General features: G+C 42.6%; 1 protein-coding gene across 1 annotated transcript in view; it reads left to right on the plus strand.

The window, feature by feature from the left end:
• LOC137320959 (aminopeptidase Q-like) overlaps nucleotides 1-25,063 on the plus strand; it is a 160,567-nt gene that overhangs the window by 9,946 nt on the left and 125,558 nt on the right. The window lies entirely within an intron of this gene.

Here is a 25,063-nt window from a genome sequence, read left to right on the forward strand (position 1 = left end):
TTAGGGGTGATCTTATAGAAGTCTATAAAATAATGAGGGGCATAGATAAGGTCGATAGTCAAAATCTTTTCCCAAAGGTAGGGGAGTCTATAACGAGGGGGCATAGATTTAAGGTGAGAGGGGAGAGATACAAAAGGGTCCAGAGGGGCAATTTTTTCACTCAAAGGGTGGTGAGTGTCTGGAACGAGCTGCCAGAGGCAGTAGTAGAGGCAGGTACAATTTGTCTTTTAAAAAGCATTTGGACAGTTACATGGGTAAGATGGGTATAGAGGGATATGGGCCAAGTGCAGGCAATTGGGAATAGCTTAGTAGCTTAGTGGTATAAACTGGGCAACATGGACATGTTGGGCCGAAGGGCCTGTTTCCATGTTGTATACTTCTATGATTCTATGATTCTATGAAGAAATTCCTCCTCATCTCAGTCTTAAATGGCTGACCATTTATCCTGAGACTATGTCCCCTAGTTCTAGACTCTCCAGCCAGGGGAAACAACCTCTCAGCATCTACCCTGTCAAACCCCCTCAGAATCTTTTTTGTTTCAAAGAGATCACCTCTCATTCTTCTAAACTCCAGAGTGTATAGGCCCATTTTACTCAACCTCTCCTCATAGGACAACCCTCTCATCATGGGAATCAATCCAGTGAACCTTCGTTGCACTGCCTCTAAGGCAAGTATATCATTCCTTAGATAAGGAGATCAAAACTGTGCACAGTACTCCAGGTGTGGTCTCACCAAATTGTAGTAAGACTTCCTTACTCTTGTACTCCAGCCCCCTTGCAATAAAGACCAACATGCCATTTGCCTTTCTAATTGCTTGCTGTACCTGCATGCTAACTTCTTGTGTTTCTTGTACGAGAACACCCAAATCTCTCTGAACACCAACATTTAATAGTTTCTTACCATTTAAAAAATATTCTGTTTTTCTATTCTTCTTAACAAAGTGAATAACCTCACATTTCCCCACATTATACTCCATCTGCCACCTTCTTGCCCACTCACTTAACCTGTCGATATCCTTTTGCAGACTCTCGTGTCCTTTTCACAGTTTACTTTCCCACCTAGGTTTGTATCATCAGCAAACTTGGATACATTACGCTCGGTCCCCTCATCGACATTCTGGAGGGGGAGGGTGAACAGCCAGTTGTCGTGGTGCATATAGGCACCAACGATATAGGTAAAAAACAGGATGAGGTCCTACAAGCTGAATTTAGGGAGTTAGGAGTTAAACTAAAGAGTAGGACCTCAAAGGTAGTAATCTCAGGATTGCTACCAGTGCCACGGGCAAGTCAGAGTAGGAATGACAGGATAGCTAAGATGAATACGTGGCTTGAGAGATGGTGCAAGAGGGAGGGATTCAAATTCCTGGGCCATTGGAACCGGTTCTGGGGGAGGTGGGACCAGTACAAATTGGACGGTCTGCATCTGGGCAGGACTGGAACCAATGTCCTAGGGGGAGTGTTTGCCAGTGCTGTTGGGGAGGGTTTAAACTAATGTGGCAGGGGGATGGGAACCGATGCAGGAAGTCAGTGGGAAATAAAATGGTGACAGAAACAAAAGGCAGTAAGGGAGAGTGTACAGAACATGACCGGACAGATGGTCTGAGAAAGCAGGGCAAAGACCAAGGGAAGTCTAGATTAAACTGCATTTATTTCAATGCAAGAAGTCTGATGGGCAAGGCAGATGAACTCAGGGCATGGATGGGTACATGGGACTGGGATGTTATAGCTATTACTGAAACATGGATAAGGGAGGGGCAGGACTGGCAGCTCAATGTTCCAGGGTACAGATGCTATAGGAAAGATAGAGCAGGAGGTAAGAGAGGAGGGGGAGTTGCGTTCTTGATTAGGGAGAACATCACGGCAGTAGTGAGAGGGGATATATCCGAGGGTTCGCCCACTGAGTCTATATGGGTAGAACTGAAAAATAAGAAGGGAGAGATCACTTTGATAGGATTGTACTACAGACCCCCAAATAGTCAACGGGAAATTGAGGAGCAAATATGTAAGGAGATTACAGACAGCTGCAAGAAAAATAGGGTGGTAATAGTAGGGGACTTTAACTTTCCCAACATTGACTGGGACAGCCATAGCATTAGGGGCTTGGATGGAGAGAAATTTGTTGAGTGTATTCAGGAGGAATTTCTCATTCAGTATGTGGATGGCCCGACTAGAGAGGGGGCAAAACTTGACCTCCTCTTGGGAAATAAGGAAGGGCAGGTGACAGAAGTGTTAGTGAGGGATCACTTTGGGACAAGTGATCATAATTCCATTAGTTTTAAGATAGCTATGGAGAAGGTTAGGTCTGGCCCAAAAGTTAAAATTCTAAATTGGGGAAAGGCCAATTTTGATGGTATTAGACAGGAACTTTCAGAAGTTGATTGGGAGAGTCTGTTGGCAGGCAAAGGGACGTCTGGTAAGTGGGAGGCTTTCAAAAGTGTGTTAACCAGGGTTCAGGGTAAGCACATTCCTTATAAAGTGAAGGGCAAGGCTGGTAGAAGTAGGGAACCTTGGGTGACTCGGGAGATTGAGGCACTAGTCAAAAAGAAGAAGGAGGCATATGACATGCATAGGCAGCTGGGATCAAGTGGATCCCTTGAAGAGTATAGAGATTGCCGGAGTAGAGTTAAGAGAGAAATCAGGAGGGCAAAAAGGGGATATGAGATTGCTTTGGCAGATCAGGCAAAGGTGAATCCAAAGAGCTTCTACAAATACATAAAGGGCAAAAGGGTAACTAGGGAGAGAGTAGGGCCTCTTAAGGATCAACAAGGTCATCTATGTGCGGAACCACAAGAGATGGGTGAGATCCTGAATGAATATTTCACATCGGTATTTACGGTTGAGAAAGGCATGGATGTTAGGGAACTTGGGGAAATAAATAATGATGTCTTGAGGAGTGTACATATTACAGAGAGGGAGGTGCTGGAAGTCTTAACGTGCATCAAGGTAGATAAATCTCCAGGACCTGATGAAATGTATCCCAGGACGTTATGGGAGGTTAGGGAGGAAATTGCGGGTCCCCTAGCAGAGATATTTGAATCATCCACCGCTACAGGTGAGGTGCCTGAAGATTGGAGGGTAGCAAATGTTGTGCCTTTGTTTAAGAAGGGCGGCAGGGAAAAGCCTGGGAACTACAGACCAGTGAGCCTGACATCTGTAGTGGGTAAGTTGTTAGAGGGTATTCTGAGGGACAGGATCTACAGGCATTTGGAGAGGCAGGGACTAATTAGGAACAGTCAGCATGGTTTTGTGAGAGGAAAATCATGTCTCACGAATTTGATTGAGTTTTTTGAAGGGGTAACCAAGAAGATAGATGAGGGCTGTGCAGTAGACGTGGTCTACATGGACTTCAGCAAAGCATTTGACAAGGTACCGCATGGTAGGTTGTTACATAAGGTTAAATCTCATGGGATCCAAGGTGAGGTAGCCAATTGGATACAAAATTGGCTTGACGACAGAAGACAGAGGGTGGTTGTAGAGGGTTGTTTTTCAAACTGGATGCCTGTGTCCAGCGGTGTGCCTCAGGGATCGGTGCTGGGTCCGCTGTTATTTGTTATTTATATTAATGATTTGGATGAGAATTTAGGAGGCATGGTTAGTAAGTTTGCAGATGACACCAAGATTGGTGGCATTGTGGACAGTGAAGAAGGTTATCTAGGATTGCAACGGGATCTTGATCAATTGGGCCAGTGGGCCGATGAATGGCAGATGGAGTTTAATTTAGATAAATGTGAGGTGATGCATTTTGGTAGATCGAATCGGGCCAGGACCTACTCCGTTAATGGTAGGGCGTTGGGGAGAGTTATAGAACAAAGAGATCTAGGAGTACAGATTCATAGCTCCTTGAAAGTGGAGTCACAGGTGGATAGGGTGGTGAAGAAGGCATTCGGCATGCTTGGTTTCATTGGTCAGAACATTGAATGCAGGAGTTGGGATGTCTTGTTGAAGTTGTACAGGGCATTGGTGAGGCCACACTTGGAGTACTGTGTACAGTTCTGGTCACCCTATTATAGAAAGGATATTATTAAACTAGAAAGAGTGCAGAAAAGATTTACTAGGATGCTACCGGGACTTGATGGTTTGACTTACAGGGAGAGGTTAGACAGACTGAGACTTTTTTCCCTGGAGAGTAGGAGGTTAAGGGGTGATCTTATAGAAGTCTATAAAATAATGAGGGGCATAGATAAGGTCGATAGTCAAAATCTTTTCCCAAAGGTAGGGGAGTCTATAACGAGGGGGCATAGATTTAAGGTGAGAGGGGAGAGATACAAAAGGGTCCAGAGGGGCAATTTTTTCACTCAAAGGGTGGTGAGTGTCTGGAACGAGCTGCCAGAGGCAGTAGTAGAGGCGGGTACAATTTTGTCTTTTAAAAAGCATTTGGACAGTTACATGGGTAAGATGGGTATAGAGGGATATGGGCCAAGTGCAGGCAATTGGGACTAGCTTAGTGGTATAAACTGGGCGACATGGACATGTTGGGCCGAAGGGCCTGTTTCCATGTTGTAACTTCTATGATTCTATGATTGGTATATATTGTAAATAGCTGAGGCCCAAGCACTGATCCTTGCGGCACCCCAGTAGTTACTGCCTGCCAACCTGAAAAAGACCCGTTTATCGCTACTCTCTGTTTTCCGTCTATTTTACTGATGGGGCTAATCAATTACTAGCATCCATCGTTTTGAAACCAGCAAAAAAACTAGGTTTGCTCACCCATGTTGCGGGCATACCTGTGCCAACAGCGAGGAGGACTGGCCTCTCCTGAATTTTACAATGCAAACCTCTCTTCTTAATTTCCATATGGTCCTTTGCATGGAAAACATGTGAATGAAGGAAGGCCTATCTCACAATTGGTTGAGAAGTGCACCAGTGGAAAACAGCAATTCAAATAAGATTCAAATAAAGATTTACTTGTGAAAATTGTGGCATTTTTAAACATAGTCGCCAACCTATTGAAACCCACTTTTACTTTATGGCGCACTTATCACTATTAGTGTTAGTATAAATTCAAATGTTAATGAGAGTGTCAGAATTATACCCAGGGTGCGATTCACCAAACTAGCAAAGCTATTGCTCATAATGTATGTAATATTTTCCCTTTAATAACCAGACCTTCAATTACAGACAATGTATCAAATATGTAGCAAACTGCATAATAATTGGAGTCCTCACATTACACAAGGCAATAATGTGGGGAAAATGGATTGTGTATAAAACAATAATAACACGGAATCTTTTCCAACACTAATAAAGTCAACATTTTCTCTCATCAAGTTTTGTGGTCCAATGTATTGGAATGCAGCATTTCAAGCCAACCTGCTGGGAGTCCAGCTAACTGAGTAATGCTGTTTGCAGCCATCACTTTAACCACATGATTCAGTCTGGCTGTGATTATCTCCAGATGGTGAAGCTAATGGTCTGTCAGATAACATCTAGTACTGTTGTAGAAGCTGCTGAAAAGGTACATGTTTCTGTTGTGAAAGTCAAGTTAGTTTTTAAGGCATTATAGCTGCAGCTTTCATAAAAATTATATATTGTTTGATTTCTAATGTTTCCAGATATTGGCAGTTTTAAAGGTTATACTCAGAGTTGTTTAATTTACTCTGAATCTTCTAGTTAATATTAAAAAAATTATGTGCATGTAATAGAGGGAAGCTTATCTATAGGCTGTGTAAAATGTCAAAGAAAGCTATTACTGGAGGACATTAATGACATTTTTATTCATAAATTAATTTGGATTCATCAAAAAGTGTGTATAGACTGTATATCCGTGACATGGGAAGAGGGTCCTGTGTAAATTGTGCGTGTGTTTGTGTGTGTGTGAAAGAGCAGGGGCAGATAGGAAGTAGGAATAAGAATACAGTTTTATAGAGTGACCATATAAAAAAGTAATGTCTTCCAAAGAGGAAGACTCCTGCTTTTTACAGAGGGAGTCAAATAGTTATAAAGAGCTATGATTTATCCAACCTACTTTTGTTTCTTCTGATATTTTGGACAGTGTTTGGTATATGTTTGTTTAAACGGTGAGTGCTGATGACATAATTGTAGGAACAATGTGAGATGAGTCATTGAGCCAAGCAGTGTGTATGATCTGTACTAACACAGAGGCCTTGAAATTACACAGTCGTTCTCCTAATTTGTTTGGTACGGTTACGGCAGGAGATTGAGGAAAACCCTGTGGAATTTCTAGGCCAGTAAGATTACCAAAGCACCCTGAGTCAACAATCTTATCTACTGCTGTTAACTCAACTCCATCACACTGTCAGGCTCAATTACTCCTTCAAACCAGATTCCTAATGATATCAATCACTTTTTTTTTATTCGTTCATGGGATGTGGGCGTCACTGGCGAGGCCGGCATTTATTGCCCATCCCTAATTTCCCTTGAGAAGGCGGTGGTGAGCCGCCTTCTTGAACCACTGCAGTCCGTGTGGTGAAGGTTCTCCCACAGTGCTGTTAGGAAGGGAGTTCCAGGATTTTGACCCAGCGACGATGAAGGAACGGCGATATATTTCCAAGTCGGGATGGTGTGTGACTTGGAGGGGAACGTGCAGGTGGTGTTGTTCCCATGTACCTGCTGCTCTTGTCCTTCTCGGTGGTAGAGGTCGCGGGTTTGGGAGGTGCTGTCAAAGAAGCCTTGGCGAGTTGCTGCAGTGCATCCTGTGGATGGTACACACTGCAGCCACTGTGCGCCGGTGGTGAAGGGAGCGAATGTTTAGGGTAGTGGATGGGGTGCCAATCAAGTGGGCTGCTTTGTCCTGGATGGTGTCGAGCTTCTTGAGTGTTGTTGGAGCTGCACTCATCCAGGCAAGTGGAGAGTATTCTATCACACTCTTGACTTTCGCCTTGTAGCTGGTGGAAAGGCTTTGGGGAGTCAGGAGGTGAATCACTCACCGCAGAATGCTCTTGTAGCCACAGTATTTATGTGGCTGGTCCAGTTAAGTTTCTGGTCAATGGTGACCCCCAGGATGTTGATGGTGGGGGATTCGGCGATGGTAGTGCCGTTGAATGTCAAGAAGCGGTGGTTAGACTCTCTCCTGTTGGAGATGGTCTTTGCCTGGCACTTGTCTGGCGCGAATGTCACTTACCACTTATCAGCTCAAGCCTGGATGTTGTCCAGGTCTTGCTGCATGCAGGCACGGACTGCTACATTATCCGAGGGGTTGCGAATGGAACTGAACACTGTTCAATCATCAGCGATCATCCCCATTTCTGACCTTATGATGGAGTGAAGGTCATTGATGAAGCAGCTGAAGATGGTTGGGCCTAGGACACTGCCTTGAGGAACTCCTGCAGCAATGCCCTGGCGCTGTGATGATTGGCCTCCAACAACCACTACCATCTTCCTTTCTGCTCGGTATGACTGCAGCCACTGGAGAGTTTTCCCCCGATTCCCATTGACTTCAATTTTACTTGGGCTCCTTGGTGCCAAACTCGGTCAAATGCTGCCTTGATGTCAAGGGCAGTCACTCTCACCTCACCTCTGGAATTCAGCTCTTTTGTCCATGTTTGGACCAAGGCTGTAATGAGGTCTGGAGCTGAGTGGTCCTGGCAGAACCCAAACTGAGCATTGGTGAGCAGGTTATTGTTGAGTAAGTGCCTAAAAACTTAACAAAAGGATTTGAACCACATTAACAGAAATAAGTGGATTTCCCACAGCAGTGTTCACATTGCAATTTGGCTGTGGGAGTGAGAATTTTAAGCCACTGTTCAGGCTCACTCCGTGTGGGGACCAGCACCATAGAAAAGAAATAGAGTGATTCTAAGGATGGTCCTGAGCCACTGAAGAGGATAGGAGGCAGGTTCAGATTAAGGGGCTGAAAGAACGGATGGGAGACACAAAGGCCCAAGATGAGTAGAAAGTCTGGGGCATTGAGTTAGCAGGTCAGGTGGTAGATATGGGATTTTTTAGTATTGTGGAGAATATGCAGTCAGTAAAGGAAGGTGTTTTATAGCATTCATTTGTGTTTTATATTTTTCTGGAGCTTCCTCTTGAAACTGAAAGTGAAGTTGACAAGTAACTGGTTTTGGTTTTGGAATTTAATAAGCTTTTGCTGACAAACTACAATGAACCAATCAATAGAATTGGAGGGATTCTACTATCAGACACATTTGTCCCTGTTGTAATGAAGGAGAGTAGATCTATACTCTTACTACCTCAAAACTTTTGGAAGATAGAAAATAAGTAATATTTGTCAAAGATAATCACAGTTTTTTGGATTTTTTATTGTACGAAATTACTGTTTTTTGCTGGGTGTGTTCATTAAGGTGAGGATTGCTGGTGAAAGGACAGGAACACTCTTCCACTTTTTTCACTCACTGTCAAGATCAAGCACAAAAACCTGAATTTTTCTAATTCCCACGGCAGCCATTTTAGTGTTTTTTTGTGCGATGGCCAAACTGTGCCAAACATTGTGGTGTTTCCATGCTGTGGACTCAATTTCATTTCACTTAGGACCCTTGCAATTAGTAAGGAGAGAAGACCTTATGGCTGATTCCCCGAATGGGCTTTCCGATGAGGACTGACACTTGTCGGGGAACATTGATCATGAAATTGTCGGCCCACAGGATCTGATTTTTCGTACCATCTAAATGAATGGACACAAAATCAGGCACTGCAGACCAGCAATTTTCCAAACGGAGCTCTGTGTGAGAACTGATCTGCGAGTCTCTAATTGGCGAATACGCCCTAGGTTTATCAATCCAAAATGAGACTACTTTGGATCTAGGATTGCATCGGCCTATTTTACTGATACACCTCGGTGAAACATTGAGAAGAATACCACCCTGGTTAAAGGAAGTAGGTGAGAAGACAAGGTAAATCAGGAATAAAAACAGAAAATGATGGAGAAGCTCAGAAAGTCAGGTAGCATCTGTGGAGAAAGAAACAGACTAAAGTTTCAGGTCGAAGACCTTTCGTCAGAACTGGAAGATATTAAAAGAATTAACATTTTTGAGCAAGTACAGAGCAAGGGAAAGGGGGTGAGGGAGGGGAGGAAAGAACAAAAGGGAAGGTCTGTGATAGGGTAGAGGGCAGGAGTGATTAAATGACAAAAGGAATAAAGGTGCAAGGCAAGGAGGGTGTTAATGGGACAGGTTAAGAAACAAAAGATTGATGAGGAGTAGCTTTAAATGGCTGACTGGTACTCAGTTTAACTTTAAATCTGAAAGATGGATTCACTTAAATTCATACTTCAGCCACAAACATGCTACAAAATATCTCCATAGTTTACTGGAAGTGGCATTTGTATTTGGTAGACAAACATACAAAATAATTTATAGCCTGTGAATGGCTGTTGATCTCATGTAATTTAGAGAAATGCAGCCATCCATTGCCTTTCATTTCAGTATAAATGAAGGGATTTCTGTGGGAAGCCTGTTTACCTGAGAGTCAGTTTTCAGTTTCCTAACCAGCAGACAAAGGTCTGTTTTTAAATTGTGCTGACCAGCAGAGAAATTAGATCAGTTGGACGCTGTGTTGGCTTCACAGCATAAGTGTGCCTTTGTTTTAAAGTCTGTGTGTGGAGAGAAAATGAATTGCTTCTTTATTATTTTATGTATCAAGGAGAGTAGAGAAGCGTAAGAGTCACAGTTTTATACTGTATATTGTTTATTTACTTGTTTACTTCAATAAACCCATCCTTTGGCTCATAGCCTGAATCTCAGTGCGCTAGAATGGACATTCAGTCCAAGAGTGGAGAATTATGTTCCATTACATTCCAATAGCTGATGTATAGAGTAAGGATTCTCTATAGCAATCCCTGAGTCTCACTATTGTTTATCTAGATATGGGGCACAGAAGATATACTCTGGATCATAGGGAATGCAAGGTCTGCCTTTAGAAGTGGTCATTACACAGAGTCTGAGAAAATACCTAGTATAAAAACTTAAAAACATGACAGTCTTGCTGTTGTAAAATGTCTGGTACTTTAACACAGCGATCGTCTGTAGTGGTCCGAGTGCCCACCCCTTGATCCCGCCTACTTTGGCAGGGTCAGCACTGGAGTATCTGGGGTCAGGGGTAGGTCACTAATTATTGCACCATTATGGAGGGGTTGGGAAAAGTGATGCTAACAAGCAGCAAATACTGCAGCCAGCGCCACCTGCCAAGAAAATATTTTAACACTGTTCCCTTGGCATTCTGTCCCAGCCAATACTTGGCAGAATCTCTTGTCCCAGGCTGGCACCCGATATATCTGGGTTCTGGACGATTTCCCTGTGACCACTTTGCACTTCTGGCTGAGTTACATGGGGAGCGCACAGCTGGCCCCATGGAAATTTGGGACAAATATGTTTGCGAACCGCCCCCCTAATTCGGATGGGACTGATCCCGACCCAATTCCACGCTCTTTTTGCTCTGAATGTGCCCATTTCCAGAGAGTAACTGAGACTAAAATTGCTCTCATTTAATCTTACAGTACAACCAGCTTAAAATACCCTGATCAGTTGAACTGTTAGTTCTGCCAATGAGAAAAAGCAGCTCCATTTCTGCTGACCTACAAGAGTAAACTTATCTAAAAAAAATACAGTTTTATATTTATTGCAATAGGGCCATACTGGATTGTTCAAAAGAACTCAGAGTGTGAGTTACTCAAGAAGAGGTACTAGAAAGGCTAGCTGTTCTTAAAGAGATAAGTCACCGGGTCCGGATGGGATGCATCCTTGGTTGCTGAGGGAAGTAAGGGTAGAAATTGTGGAGGTACTGGCCATAATCTTCCAGACGTCCTTAGATACGGGGGCGGTGTCAAAGGACTGGAGAATTGCAAATGTTACATTCTTGTTCAAAAAAGGGTGTAAGGATAAACCCAGCAAGTACAGGCCAGTCAGTTTAACCTCGGTGGTGGGGAAACTTTTAGAAACGATAATCCGGGACAGAATTAAGTCATTTAGACAAGTGTGGATTGATTAGGGAAAGCCAGCATGGATTTGTTAAAGGCAAATCGTGTTCAACTAACTTGATAGAGTTTTTTGATGAGGTAACAGAGAGGGTGGATGAGAGCAATGCAATTGATGTGGTGTATATGGACTTTCAAAAGGCGTTTGATAAAGTGCCACATGGTAGACTTGTCATCAAGATTGCAGCCCATGGAATAAAGGGGGCAGTAGCAACACGGATACAGAATTGGCAATGGGGCAGAAAGCAGAGCGTGGTGGTGTACAGTGGTGTTCCCCAGGGGTCGGTGCTGGGACCATTGCTTTTCTTGATATATATCAATGACTTGGACTTGGGTGTACAGGGCACAATTTCAAAATTTGTAGATGACACAAAACTTGGAAGTGTAGTGAACATTGAGGAGGATAGTGATAGACTTCAAGAGGATATAGACAGGGTGGTGGCATGGGCGGACACGTGGCAGATGAAATTTAACGGAGAAAAATGCGAAGTGATAGTTATCGGTAGGAAGAAAAAGGTGAGGCAATATAAACTAAAGGGCACAATTCTAAAAGGGGTACAGGAACAGAAAGATCTGGGGGTATATGTGCACAAATCGTTGAAGGTGGCAGGGCAGGTTGAGAAAGTGGTTAAAAAAGCATATGGGATCCTGGGCTTTATAAATCGAGGCATAGAGTACAAAAGCAAGGAAGTCATGATGAACCTTTATAAAACACTGGTTCGGCCTCAGCTGGAGTATTGTTTCCCGTTCTGGGCACCGCACTTTAGGAAAGATATGAAGACCTTAGAGAGGGTGTGGAAAAGATTTACTAGAATGATTCCAGGGATGAGGGACTTTAATTACGTGGATAGACTGGAGAAGCTGAGGTTGTTCTCCTTGGGATAGAGAAGGTTGAAAGGAGATTTGAAAGAGGTATTCAAAATCATGAAGGGTCTTGACAGAGTCGATAGAGAGAAACTGTTCCCATTGTCAGAAGGGTCAAGAACCAGAGGGCATAGATTTAAGGTGATTGGCAAAAGAACCAAGGGTGACATGAGGAAAAACATTTTTACACAGCGAGTGGTTAGGATCTGGAATGCACTGCCCGAGTGGGTGGTGGAGGCAGATTCAAACATGGCCTTCAAAAGGGAACTGGATAAGTACTTGAAAGGAAAAAGTTTGCAGGGCTGTGAGGATCAGGCGGTGGAATGGGACTAGCTGCATTGCTCTTGCATAGAGCCAACGTGGACTCGAAAGGCCAAATGGCCTCCTTCTGTGCTGTAGCCTTTCTATGATACTATGATTCTATGATACTTATACTTTAATAGGTAGATGATCCATAACCAGATTATTATGTTCAATGTTGAGAATGTGAACTGTGAGACTACACAATAAAAATAAAATTACTATTATTTGTATATTACACCTAAAAGTCAGTGTAAGAAGAAGCATTTTGAAAGTAACATACTTATGTCCTTGTGTGTTTCACTGCAATAGCTTTAAATTACAACAGAATCAGAAGCGAGAATCAGAAGCCCGGGAAATCCTTGCAGGAGAAATTACATTTGTTTCTGTTTAAGAATCAATCAAAAAAAAATACCGACTTGAACTAAGACAATCTTAATTGAAGCGATAAGTACCCACCCGCCATCAGTAATTGGGAACCCGATTTCTGTGTTTCGGCTGCACGCGCATTCAAACATGCCCACGTTAAACCCGGAAGTGAGCGTGTTGGAGCTGGGTTGCAGTCGCACTACAAAAACCGATGATTTTCACAACTCACCCGCCCCCAACCCACCAATTCTTGGAGGTTAAAATTACCCCCCAGAAGTGAAGTGGATGTAAAACAGACATGCTTAGCTGATACGAGACAGAAGGAGCTTTGTAGGCTGTGTCCACTAGCTGGCCCCTGAGTCCTGCATAGTTTTGTCAATAGTTGTGAGCTGTAGCCTTTTTTTTGTTCTGGAGCCTGCCTCTGCCCAGTTTTTTCATGGGTTAGCAGAGAACTGATTATTTCTCAGCGAAAGATCTTGTTTCAAACCTAAAGATTTGGCACAAAGAAGGAAAGTACACTTCTGACTCAGCATGCAACTGGGGTGGGGAGGGGGAGGTGGGGTGGGGGAGGTACTTTGAATAGAAAGTCTGGTGAAGAGCACAATTGTCATGACCCTCCGACCAGCATAGCGTGGGGCAGACTTGATGGACCAGCTGGTCTTTTCCAGCCCGACAATTTCACCTGTTCGTATTGAAGTTTACAAAGATAATTATAGAACTAGATTGTCAATTATTGTTTGGGATGTGATGGTTTAGTGCTGTTGGGGGCATGGAGACAGACGGGGCTCATTTAATGAATCAACACAACCAGTGAGGTCCCCTGCGGGCATCATGGACTTGTAATGTTCCCCTCACTATCTGTGGAGTGTAAAAGGCCAGGATTGAATATTGAGCCAGTAGCTCCAGCCCCACTGGAAGTTTGTAAAGGGTCGATCTCTTCTCACAGATGCAGATTTTCTGCGGCACTCCCGGCCAGGACTCAGGCCTGGACCTTCGGTGGGCCTCACTTGTACATGAGGAGCGCACGGAAAAGAATTCCGGATTTCCGTGACTGAGCTCTTTTATTGGGTTATCTTTGAATGGAAGATCAGGGAGAGATTTCATGGGGGATTAACTGCTTGAAGGCTTTACCTGTGGGCTACTCACCTTCTTTGGGAGATGATAGAAATTGGGTAAAGTCCATAATATTGTCAGCCAAATTTCCTCAGCAGTTCTGCCAGACACCTGCCATAACTCCAGAGGGAGCTTCTGCTCACCCATTACAAGGCCAGCATTTTCAGAGGAGGCAGGGCCAGAGGTGAGGGAGGGGACCTCCCTCCATGATTCATAAGAACACAAGAACATAAGAACTAGGAGCAGGAATAGGCCATCTGGCCCCTCGAGCCTGCTCCGCCATTCAATAAGATCATGGCTGATCTTCTACCTCAGCTCCACTTTCCTGCCCAATCCCCATATCCCTTGATTCCATTAGTGTCCAAAAATCTATCGATCTCAGTCCTGAATATACTCAATAACTGAGCATCCACAGTCCTCTGGACTAAAGAATTCCAAAGATTCACAGCCCTCTGAATGAAGAAATTTTTCCTCATCTTGGTCCTAAATGGCTAACCCCTTATCTTGAGACTTGGATATCCTGGTACAAGAAACACAAAAAGTTAGCATGCAGGTGCAGCAAACAATTAGGAAGGCAAATGGACACATTAGTTTGTCCAGTACTTTTTCTCTAGTGATATTAATTGTTTTAAGTTCCTCACTCTCATTTACCCCTTCATTCCCCACTATTTTTGGTTTTTTGTGTCTTCTATTGTGAAGACAGATAGAAAATATTTGTTTAACGCATCTGCCATTTTCTGATTCCCTATTATAATTTTTCCTGTCTCAGCCTCTAAGGGACCAATGTTTAAATTTGCTTCTCTCTTCCTTTTTACATACTTGTAGAAGCTCTTACAATCCATTTTTATATTTCTTGCAAGTTGTCTTTCATATTCTATTTTCTCCCTTTTTATCAATTTTTTGGTCGTCCTTTGTTGGTTTCCAAAGCTCTCCCAATCCCCAGGCTTATTACTCTTCTTGGCAACATTATAGACCTTTTCTTTCATTCCAATACTCTCCTTAACTTCTTTAGTTAGTCACGGGTGGATCACTTTTCCCATGAAGTTTTTATTTCTTGATGGAATGTATAGTTGTTGAGAATCTTGAAATATTTCTTTAAATGTTTGCCATTGCTTTTCAACTGTCAAAACTTTTAATTTAATTCCCAATCTACCTTTGACAACTCACCCCTCTTACTTATATAATTGGCTTTATTTAAGTTTAAGGCTCTAGTTTCCTACTTAAGTGCGTTACTTTCAAACTCAATGTGAAATTCTATCATATTATGATCGCTCTTCCCCAGAGGTTCTTTTTCTGTGAGATTACTAATTAATCCTATCTCATTACATAATACAAGATCTAAAATAACCTGTTTCCCTGGTTGGTTCAGTGATGCATTGCTCTAGGAAAACGTCTTGAATACATTCCATGAACTCGTCTTCCAAACTACCTTTGCCAATTTGTTTTGCCCAGTCTATATGCAGATTAAAGTCCCCCATGATGACTGTATTTCCTTTGTTACAAGCTCCCCTTATTTCATTATTAATACTCTGTCCAATGGTATTGCTACTATTAGGGGGCCTATAAACTACTCCCACCAGTGTTTTCTGCCCCTTGTTATTTCTAACTTCCACCCATACTGATTCTACTTCCTGATCTTCTGAGCCAAGATCCTTTTTCACCACCATTAGGGCTATACCTCCTCCTTTTCCATTCTGTTTGTCTTTTCTAAATGTCATGTACCCTCGAATATTTAGTTCCCAACCTTGGTCAAACTCATTTATCTCTATTTGTGCAAGTAATTCACCTATCTTGTTATGAATGCTCCGTGCATTCAGATAAAGAGCCTTTAATTTTGACTTTTAACCATTTTTTCCTGCTTTGACCTTACTTCTTGTTGTACTATTATTGGTAAACTCTTTGCCCCTTCCTGCCACACTTTGCTTATCTTTACCCAAGTCACTACACTGTAACATTGTCTTAACTTTTCCCATTAGATTTCTAAATTTCCCCTCACCTGACCCCTCCCCCTTTTAGTTTAAAGCCCTATCTACAGTCTTAGTTATTTAATTCTCCAGGATGCTGGTTCCAGCCCTGTTTAAGTGGAGCCCGTCCCATCGGAACAGCTCCCTCTTTCCCCAGTACAGGTGCCAGTGCCCCATGAATCAAAATCCCTTTCTCCCACACCACCCTTTGAGCCACACATTTAACTCTCTGATCTGTTTGACCCTCTGCCAATTTGCACATGGCTCAGGTAGTAATCCAGAGATTATTACCTTTGAGGTTCTGCTTATTAATTTAGACCCTTGCTCCTTAAACTGTCTTAATAGAACCTCATTCTTAGTTCTTCCTATGTCCTTGGTTCCTACATGGATCACGACAACTGGATCCTCCCCCTCATACTCCAAGTTCTTGTCTAGCCTGTCCTTAACCCTGGCACCAGGCAGACCACACAGCCATTGGGACTCTTGGTCATGGCTGCAGAGAACAGTGTCTGTCCCCCTGACTATACTACCACCTACGGCTACCAGATTCCATTTTACTCCTCCCAACCTAAGTAATTTCCATCGGGGTGAGAAAGAAAGGGGAATAAGCGATAGGTCAGATGGTGGTCTGAATGTAAACTCACTGGTGGTTATACAATACCAACCTTGGGTTTGATAGGCCATGTGGGTATAAACCCGCCTATTGATAACTTTCACCAGGCATCCAGGTTCCTCATTCCCCAAGGTGAACCCACAGATAGACATATTCCACTGGAGCATGTCACATCGACAATCCCAGGCCCCTGCCACCAGTCTAACAGACAGGTTCACCCTGTTCCATTATCCTTTGTGTCCCTTTACCAGATGTTTAGGAAAAGTAGTGAGTTCTTTAAAGGTATCTGCCTCAAGCATACCCATTGACTGTACACTAAATACTTCCCTTAGCTTGTCTCATATTTAAGGCAGTGGTATCAACAGTGAGAGAACCATTTTTCACGTTGTGGTATTACATGATTTCCGAACCAGATATACCGTTCCATATCTTCTAGCCTTAAATAGATCATAGCTTGCTTTAAACCACTCCCGTAAATGTTTATCATTAACCCATTTTGGGATCTTGTTATCCTCTATATCGTTCAATCCTCGTTGTATCTGATTTAATACAAAACCCCTATACATGCTGTATGTAATGGCTTTGGATACATTCTGAATCCTTATACTCCCGATTACTTCCATTGGTTATGTCATTTATTCCTGCCATTATTTGCTCTGTGCCTTTTGTTATTTCAGCTATCGATTCTGTACCTGTTGAATTTCATATATCAGATCTCTATCCCCCTTATTGATGCCTTGTAAAATACCCTTCAGTTGTTTCTGCATCAATTGATTCACATTGATTCACTATCTAATCTATCCCATGCTGAAGTGCCTGCAGTAGCCCCAGTGCACATCCACTCGACTACACCTCTTTTATGTATTTTATGGCCTGGTTTGTGAGATTGTGGGGGCCATGCTTGGTCTAAATCCTGACCTGCATTTTGTTGATAGAAGTCATGTACTATCTCCTGCAGCATTGCACTATATAATTTACTGTGCGCTAGATGGCATAGCCCTGGTGGATAGAATATCTCTGATAGGGATATCAATAATGGTATCAATTCATAATGGACATCATTACAAACTGTTGCCAAGTTTGGATAATGGCTATCTTACATCATTGCATAACCATTCTCAAATTTAAAAAGTCGCCAGACCGTTTCCGGGTCTTGGATTTAGGGTTGGGCAGGGTGGCTTCCTAGCCTTGGTCCCATTTTCTTTATTAACTCAAAGGAACCCAACCCTGAATTTGGAAATCCAAATTTCTATGTCCCTCTTTACTTTAATTTCAATCCCTTTGATAGGTACCAGTGTGTTTAAGTCTATCCTGATTGTTTCATCAATTAGTTGGTTTCTCTATGGAGCATGTGTCAGTGCCTTAGTTAAAAGGTTTTCTCACTCTTCTGAGCCACATTAATTATTTCATCTCCCCCCACATGATCCCAATGTCTCAGGTAGTGACCAGGCTATCAAATGCAGTTTTCTCATTATTCAGTATAGGCAAGGACACAAGATCGCCAAGAGAAAGCTATCAATTAACTATTTCATCTTATTCATGAGTTCTCTAGAGGAATTTTACTGTCCAATGCAATATTATCATTAACTCTTAAAACATAGCCTAAACATTCCCAATCTGGTTCCAGTTATTCTTAATATATTTTGGTTTATTTTACTTAACCTCTTCTTGGATCTTTTATTTCCCAAAATATCCTGCTATATTGTGCTTGAGTACATTATCATTTCAAAACTATCCCAATTCTAGAGAGCAGTATTGTTGGACTGACAAGACTTGTCAATTTACAATTTTCTTCCTTGATACACAGCATTGGACAGGAACCACTTAGACTGGACTCCTTTAAAAAAAATTGATTATCCCATTAAACTTCAGGTAAATCTTCCCTTCTCAAGTGGTTGAACAGCAACTCACAGCAATTGTCTTATCAATTTCAATTTAATAATAAACGGTAGTGACAGAAGTGCTTATAATTACTTTTGGGTGTGGGTCCCATATTTCCCCTCCCCTCGAGCATTCTGTCTTGGAAAATAACAAATAACCATGCATTGGTTAAAGCCGAGCCTTTGAGAGGCAAAGTTTTAGTCCACATGTCATACTGCGACATTTGATATCTGCCGATGTCTGCAGATAAGTTCTTAAATTCCTAACACCACTGGATCGCTTCCTGTACAAAAACTTTTGCGGTCCTGAAAACCATGGTCCCCTGTGTAAAAGAAAGCAAGAACAGAAAGTCCAGAAAGTCCATTGTAGGGCTCATCTTGAGAGCCCAAGGGGTTAAAAATAACAAAAAATTCATTAATTTCCTCCTGTCATCCTTTATCCCAGGCCCAGGGAGGGCTCCAACACGTTTTCGTGGAACGATCTAGGCACCTCACTCCAGGAAGAATCGTCAGCAAAGGGACCACAGAGATAATGCCCAATACTTCCTTCTATCACCGTGGGGGAAATAGCCACTTAAATTAAGAAATTTAAATATTTTATACACTTGACTATAGCTCTGCCACAATAGCACTAAATGATCTATTTTAAAGAATAATCCTTTTAAACTGCACAAAAAACCCAGAAAAACACATGAGGGACTGCCTAGCTTCTTTGTCTTATCTCCCAAGGTTTTCCTCTCTCTCTCTTGGAACTCATTAAGGGACAATGGGCTAGAAATTGGGCCATGTGGCGCCCGTTTTTCAGGCGCTACCCGGCCATCTAAGGTCCCAAAATGGCAGCTGGAATGCACATGCACGCTTCTAGTGTGACGTGCGCGGACACCATTTTGGTAAAGACGTTTGCACACGCGCAGACAACGAACGTCAGCATCATGTAAAGTAGGGAGAATATGCATTAGATCAGTGTCCAACACTGATTTAAAGGGATAGACACCATTTTGGCACTCAACGCTCCAGCCAACGAATTTTCTTATCCACGAACAGCTGAACATGTCTTAGACGTCCTGGAGGACCCCCCACCAGCATTATTTGAAGGGATCATGCAGGTGTTGCAGATTAATGGCTGGATTATTGCTTCAAGCTGGTGGCACAATTGTCGGGGGGAAAAATTCGATATGGGCTGTTTTTGGGCGTAGGTAGTGTGATGTGCTATTACCCCCTAAAACACAAATGCAGGTCCCATACTTATGAGTACACACCAATGAGTTATATTAAAAACATTGAATAAGGGTTGCGCACTACTAAATCCCACATCCTCTAATCTGCACGCCAGACCTCACTAATCCGCCGATCTGAGTGGGCACCAGGCCTGCGAGAGTGCGTGCACAAAGGTTCTCTGCTAATGCACTAGAGGCCTTGGTGCAAGAGGTGGACAGAAGGAGGGACATCCTATATCCACAGGGAAGGGGGTGGGGAGGCAAGAGGCCCTCCAGACACATACTCAAAAGACAGTGGGAGGCAGCGGGGGACGAAGTCAATGCCAGGCGCACAGCATCATGAACATGGATGCCGTGCACGAAGAAGTTCAATGCTTTGACATGAATGGTCAAGGTGAGTGAGGTCAACTGTCAAGTGGAGTCTCCAACCAACTGCACCACACACTACACCCCCCCTCCCCCCATCACCCACATAATAATAAACTCTTTCCATCAGTACTCAACTCTTCCAATCAGATGCTTCCTCTCACCCTTACACATTACCACTGTTTCAAGCCGCCCACCCACAACTCACAGGCCACACACACTGGCAGCTATTCAACCATGACAGGCACATTACTCAGGCACACGTCCCGCTTTCTTGCAGGAGAAGGTGGCGCATATCAAGAGACAGCAAGTGACAGTGGCATTTAGCCCATCGAGCCTGTTCTGTCATTTAATGAGATCATGGTGGACCTGTGACCTAACTCCATATACCCGCCATAGCCCCATATCCCTTAATACCCCTGGTCTACAGAAATCTATTAATCTCAGATTTAACTTTTGCAAATGAGCTAGCATCAACTGCCGTCTGCAGAAGAGCTTTCCAAACATCTCCCATCCTTTGTGTGTAGAAGCATTTCCTAACTTCACTCCTGCATGTCCTGGCTCTAAATGTTAGGCTATGTCCCCGCATCCTAGTATTGAAGTCTAGGAGACCTCCAAAAACAGTTACAAATGTCTCGGCAGCCAGAAGCGATAATCCAGCCACTAATCTGTAAATCCTGCAGTGTCCCTTTAAATAGCACTGGGGGGTCCTCCAGGCACTCTAAGACACGTTCAGATGATCGGGGTTAAGACTGTACATTGAGTTGAGCGTTAAGTCCCAAAATGGTGTCTATTACTTTAAATCAACATTGCACACTGATTGAAGCCATTCTCTCTCTACTTTACATGATTCCAGCGTTCATTATCTGCGCCTGCGCTTACTCCTATACCAAGATGGGGTCACGCAGGAAACGTGTGTGAGCAACCAAGACGCCATCTTGGATGTTGGAAAGGCTGTGTATTGCCGAAACAATGGGCGCTACACAGCCCAATTTAGTGCCCAAAGAGTCACTTCAAATGACCCAATATTTTAATACATCAACTTAAACTTCAAATCATTAAGCATTTAAGAAATTTAAAATGCCCATATTTGTATGTGATAATCTCAAGTCCCCGAATTAGAGATGCTCACATAAATTACAATAACCAGAATTTCACCATGGCTACAATAAAAGTCTGGTTTTCACAATTTAATACGTTAGTTTACCTCAATAACTTCAGTTTCACTCAGTAATATCTTAAACTTAACACAATACAGAACAGATAAAATTATTGAAATAGCACGTTCTTACTAAAACCTCGTAAATTACATTGTCTTTCGCTTCGTTTTTTTCTTCAGGCGCCTTGCCAAAAGACTAATTATTGAATATAACTGAAGGAAAAGTTAGCCTTCACAGTTAAACAAAATCTTTATAACATTCTTAGTCTTGAAAAAGAGGGCGGAGACAGCCAGTGACATTGAAACATTCACACAGGATTTTGAAAGAGACAGTAACATTCACATAGGCTTTTATAAGAGACAGTAACATCCACACAGGCTTTTTAAAGAGACAGTACAATGAAAACAAAAACTTCTGTAAAACAGCAGAAAAGTGATGGCATCTTCCCCTTTTTCCTTCTCAATTCCATCAGACTAATTTATTCTTTTTCACTTAAACCGATTTTCAATTTCTGATGTTTGCAATTTAACCTCATTCTGTACTGATTCAAAGCCACAAGATCACAATCTGTGCCCTCACTCAAGCCTGTTACCTTCTGCACAGTTTTTAACACTTTTCTCTGTTGGTATATGGGAGGGGTGTAACGACATAAAGTAAACAGTGAAAGGGATGCTGATGATTCAGTCGAGAGTCCCACTCCTTTTCTCGGTTCACTCTCTGGAACCGCTATAACTGCCTCTCTCACTGCTGGTTTCAACATTCCAACTCTGATTCTACATCCCTTTAGACCATACTTAGAACTCTCACATTTTAGCTTTTCAGTCAACATCTTATCAGTTTTGAGACAGGCCATTCGTACAGAAACTTTAAGTGCTTCTGAACAAGCTGCTCCCATGGCTTTCATCTCTAACTGTTTCTACGTTGGTTTCTCATCCTCGTCTTCCTTTACCGAATTCATGAACAACACCTCAGACTGTTCTTCCGCTTTCATTACATCACCCACTTTGGCCTCACTTCTCTGCGCACTGAAGTGAGCCATTTACTTTATCAACTGTCTTGCCAGTTTCTTTTTCATTCCAGGTCTACTATCTTTTTGTTTCTCCCAGCTCTCTTTCAGAATGTCTAACAGCCACCTTGCTGGTTTCTTTATCAATCCAGAGCCACTGTCTTTTTGTTTCTGCTGGTGCACTTTTTCCAGCGCCTTCTCATCCTCCTCCCTTTGTTTCTCTACTTTTCCCAATTCAGCTATCTTACATTTACAATGGGATTGGGATAATTCTGGACCTCTACAGCTTTCTTTGTTGGTGCTCATCTGTACTCGCTGCAGCTCTACTTTTCTTAATTGCTCTAATAGTTCATTTTAAGTTGCCTGACTTCAGGTCAAATTATTTTCTTTAACTATTGTTTGGGTTTGAAAGTACTCTATGTGATCTTCTAGGGTCTGAGTACGTTTTTCACTATTCTGTCCCTCCTGTTTCCAATTATCCAGTGTCTTCCCCAATTGTTCCTTTAACTCTTCCTATTCCCTCTTTAGATTAGATACCTCTGATTCTAACCCTTGCTTTTTCTTCTCATCATTTTCTTTTTGTTTACTGAAGGCAAGCAGCCATATGGCTTGAGGCCACTTTTAAAATTTTGATGTGGAGATGCCGGTGATGGACTGGGGTTGACAATTGTAAACAATTTTACAACACCAAGTTATAGTCCAGCAATTTTATTTTAAATTCACAAGCTTTCGTGAATTTTGTGAATTTAAAGCTTTCACAAGCTTTAAATTCACAAGCTTTCGAAAGCTTGTGAATTTAAAATAAAATTGCTGGACTATAACTTGGTGTTGTAAAATTGTTTACAATTTTAAAATTTTGGCTGCTCTTCTAACATACGTATCCACCTATCATCATATGCTTTGAAGGGGTCTGACTAATGGTCCTTTATCGGGAACCATTCCTCTTTCATAAGAACTTGGTGTTAGCTTACGCAGGTGTGTGCTAGAAGTGTAACAAATACCAAAGGATTGTTTTTACGCAATGTATGTATCATGAAATACATTTAATATGTAACCACACATCTTGCACAAATAATAAGTCTGTATCAGGGACTTTTACTGGGGACAGTCACAGTCACTAGGTATATTCAGGTGATCAGCAGGGGAGATGTATATTCTAGAGACACACTCACTCTTGGTTTGAGACGACTGAGATCAGGAAGGTCTTGCTGTTGTTTCAGTTCCCAGAGAGATAAGAGCCCATCTCCTCTTGGTGAGATTAAGTACCTTGCCATTGTCCCATGTTGTTAGCATCACTAGCCATCTTCTCTTGATGAGTTAACTGCCTTGCCATTGTCTCAGCAAGTCGATGATATCAGGTCAAGTGCCAGCCAGTCAGGATCTCTTTTGTCAAGTTGATGAACTACACCTGGCATCATCAACTATTCTGAGGATGTTCAGTCAGCTCACCACAGGACTTCCTGCTAAACAGTGTATAAAACACAGCTCAAACAAGGGTGCAGTGGACGGGATCTCTCCAGAGAGAACAGGCTAGGTTTGTTAAGGTGGATGCCCACGCCCACGCCCACGCCCACGCCCACGCCCACGCCCACGCCCACGCCCACGCCCACGCCCACGCCCACGCCCACGCCCACGCCCACGCCCACGCCCACGCCCACGCCCACGCCCACGCCCACGCCCACGCCGGAAGAAGGAAATAAGTCTGCAGAAGGCAGGATCCATCAGATCCAAGCGGGTGTGGCTGTGAGCATTGCAAAAGTGAGAGGCCAAGGTGTGAGCTCTACCCAGAGAGGAAGCAGGTAATATGTCTTCAGTTTCCATCCTGTAAACTGCTGCTTAAATACTGAGTGCAGTAAACTGTTCTTTGTAACAAAGAACGTGCCATGGTAACCAATTGGGGCCAACTTGAATCTTTCGGAACTGGAAAGTGAATAGTGGAGCAGGGGCTCCCTGAGACCATAAATATATTCCCAATATTGGTAACTTCTCTATATATTTTTAAATTACTGCTTCCATTTTATAATGTACACCGTATTTTAACCCTTTCAGTTATTCAAACAGTATTTTAACCCTTTCTTTATCTGACTATGTCAGGTCCCATCTGGGGTGCCATTTGTAAGGAAAACCTGATTTTCCAGTGATTCTTGAACCTGGAAAATAGTCAGTCAAAGAAAGTTACACTCATGGTAGTTTTGTTAAACGAAGGTAATTATTTAATGATGTTATGATACATATGAGCATGTGTTAAATAAAACAATACATATGACCTTACTCTACTCATTATACACTTGATGGTTTGCAATGTGATTATTTAATGATTTAACAATTCATATGAAGAGCAGAAAAATCAAAATATGCATACAAACTTTAGAAACCAAGGTTTTTGTATCAAACCAATTGAGTGATCAGCTCGTCATGTCTTGAGGCCTGTGTCTTCTTCTCTCGGACGTCCTTCCTCTAAGCTGAGCGTTCTGTCAAGCTTTCTCCTTCGACTGTATTGTTAGATGTCCTTCCTCTAGTCAGAGCTTTCTTTGACTGCAGTGCCTGTTTTTGTTGTGAAGTCTTTTTATATTGTTTTTGACCTATGTAGGATTGGGGGAAAGTGTCATTTATTTATCCAATTAATACCCCTGTAATGAGGCTTTCATTCATTATTAGGTCTCTTTGACGTACCTCAGTAAAAACCATGTGCCATTATCTCAGACCACTGTCAGTCTCTCTTATCTGTGTGCAAATCCTATTCTTGGGCAATTAGAATGTGGAGGGCTTCTTTTATCGATACACAAACTTATTTTATAGCCATGGTGTCCCCAATTATCTTTTATGGTCTTTTTCTTATCAATTGTTTTTTACAAGTCAAAGACCTGTTAGAAACTTTTGAAAGCTCTTCAGATTCCTGCAGTTGTTATAAAAGCTTTTCAAATTCTGGCAGTTGCTGTGTTTGTAGATTTCAAATGTACTGGTTTAAAAGGAATTGTTGGACTATAACTTGGTGTTGTAAAATTGTTTACAATTGTCAACCCCAGTCCATCACCGGCATCTCCACATCATGGTTTAAAAGGGGCACAGTTAACCCTTTCCTTCAAATGTAACACTGTCCAGGACAATTGTCTGGACTTATGAAGATGGATATTTTTCGTTCTTATTTTTAGCGCACAAGGGGGCAAGGGGAGGAATGTTTGGGTCTCGGGGTGTATCAAGACCTGGGCAGCCACCACCCAATGGTCGCCAGGCAGAGAAGCTTCAAGCAGCATTGGGCCAGCAGGTGCCCAAGATGCGGCCATAGTGCTGTGGGCACCCGCTAGCCCCGTGAAAATATGGTGC

This window comes from Heptranchias perlo, chromosome 4, assembly GCF_035084215.1.
Source record: "Heptranchias perlo isolate sHepPer1 chromosome 4, sHepPer1.hap1, whole genome shotgun sequence".
In the NCBI taxonomy this organism is placed as follows: domain Eukaryota; kingdom Metazoa; phylum Chordata; class Chondrichthyes; order Hexanchiformes; family Hexanchidae; genus Heptranchias; species Heptranchias perlo.